The following is a 2663-nucleotide window of genomic DNA, read 5'->3' as shown; positions in this document are numbered from 1 at the left end:
TTTTCAGAAATTGCAAGACTTGCTCTGAGATGTTATGTATATTGGAACAGATATTCAAAAAGCCTTATTTGTTAAAGTTGCCATAGTTTCTCCCACAAAAGAGCCATTAGTAAAGATACCTGTGCATGTACAAAACACCTTCAAATGCATCCACAATATGGAAATAACACTTGCTTTTTGTTTGTTCGTTTTTGAAAGGAATATCTAACAAGCATATCCACAATACTTATTTTCAATGAATAAGATGGGATATTCAAACATAATATGGGTTGGATTATCTCTTAGTGAGAATAGATATAATATTGCAAAGAAAGTGATTTTCAACAGAAATCCAGAAAGAGTTTATCCAACTTGTGTTTCACAGGAATTATCAGAGAGTAATACCTGTTTGGTCAAGTCGGTCCAAATCACTCTATGAGTGTATCTTAAAAGTATAACCAATTTAAGAGGTCAAATACGTATTTTGTACAGACAATCATCTTATAGCAACAACTTACTAACTAATTATGTCTGTATCTTCTTACCTAACATACAATAAGAGCTGAAAGCGGTCTCTTTTTCTAACTTAATATTGTAAATGCTTTGATTATGATGTTATTATTAGACAAATAATATGTACAAAGGCTGGTTCCACTGAAATGACATGACAGAACACTGATAAATAAAAACATTGCAACACAGTTAGCTTTTTTCAGCCTCACCCTGTCCACATTGGCAAGCAACATTGCAACAGCACACACACACATATACACATACACACATGTTCGCACATGTACACACACATATACACGCATGCTAAATTCAGGGTTTATTGTACAAAAAAGTCCACATAAAATATTAGTGATTAGGACAAATGATAATATGCCTTATTACAAAATAATACATAAACCATTACCACGCATGTTACATTTTACCTGCCTCTCCACATGTGACCACTTAATTTAGTTTTAATTAATTAATTACCTTATTAATTAATTTATTTGTTTGGTGCTACTACTAGGGCTTGAACTCAGGGCCTGGCTTTGTCCCAGAATTTATTTTTTGTTTCAGTTTTCTCAAGGCTAGCATTTTACTGCTTGTACCACAGCTCCATTTCTAGGTTTTGCTGGTTACATTCAAATCAGAATCTAATGGACTGTTTTTTCTTGGTCTGCTTTCAAACCACAATGCTCAGATTTCATCTTTCTGATTAACTACTACTAAAGACATAAGCCATCAGTGTGGCTTCTACTTTTTCCTATATAGTTATCTAATGCACATACTTAGATGGTAATTTTAAAATGAGAGTATAGAAGCAAGATGTACAGTGATGATACTGTCCTGTCAGAAATTCAAGTTAGTAATGTAAATTTATTCTTAAAACACAAAAAATACCATGATATAGTGTAAGAGAACTCACTATTGAACATAGGAGCCTTAAGAGCTTTCTAATAGATCCATTATTTATTGGTACCCAACATTAGAAAAATGTATGCGGCATTGGTAAAATAGAAGTCCTTTGCATGACTACATACATTCCTTGTTTTTATAAGACACTTGCATTCATCTAAAAAGTAGGCCTGTCTATTGTCTTCATGTGATTTTGATGATTGAAAGTGCTTAGTGAGAAGGTCAAAATGTATTAGTAGTCCTTCATTATCAATTCTCATTTTCTTCTTGGAGAATATAATAATCAAATCAATAGTTCAGAATCGGCAAGCAATACTTCAGAATCATGCTTCCAGTGCAAGTGGATCACCAGTAAGAAATCCTCAATACCAATTTCCACAAAGTTTTGTCACAGATACAATCTCCCTGCCTTCTCTAGCTGCTTTACTACCCTCTTATTCCTTCATTGTACAAGAAAAGTATGATTCAACTGATTTCAGTCAGATCTGTTACTAGAACTATCAAGGATTTATTTTACTGTCTGTAGTTTGGTAAAGTTATGTCTCTTTACGTAGGCTACTAAAAATGTATTTACTAACTTCAAGTAAATACATAAATTCGATTTCCATCTCTTTTAAAAAATAAAATTTTGTTTGCTCTACAAATTGATCAGAGGCATGGATTATGTGGCTAGCTATGTCATTACACATCTTTCTCTTTCTTTCTCTCTCACTTTCATGGTTCTCATATATAACACGATTGCTCCATAATTATCCTAATTTATTTTGCTTTTATATTTTTGGTTGTATCATTTCACTTTTTGCTCTGCCATTTCCCAAATCATTTATATGGAAGGCATTATTTCCTATTTTCTCATGCCTAGAATAAGCTGCACATGGAGACATCATTGGTCCTCATTTTCAGTGTGTACATTTGAATATGGAGGAATATCTTTCCTCTGCTCTCCATCAATTCCCTCCTCTCTAGTTAGAATAATTTCGAATAGTAAAATTGGAAAAAGAGAAAATAAATCATGGTGAATAAACAGTTGCAGAAAATTCACCAGATATTTCTGACCAGTTCAACCAATGTGAACTATTAGGGAAATACATGGACACCTCATTCCCACTGGCACTCAAAGTCTCTGGTTAGGCAATTCTTAGGAATATGGGGAACAAGATGAAAAAGTAAGGAATGGTATCAATTGCAAGAAAAAAAATTGGAGAAGGATCCAACCATATTTCTTCAATGGGCTGTCGAAAATATTCAGCTTACTACAGTGCGGAGACTTCTTT

Source organism: Dipodomys merriami, unplaced genomic scaffold, assembly GCF_024711535.1.
Source record: "Dipodomys merriami isolate MVZ:Mamm:240054 unplaced genomic scaffold, mDipMer1.0.p SCAF_358, whole genome shotgun sequence".
Classification (NCBI taxonomy): Eukaryota; Metazoa; Chordata; class Mammalia; order Rodentia; family Heteromyidae; genus Dipodomys; species Dipodomys merriami.
Note: the sequence above shows the minus strand (reverse complement) of the source record.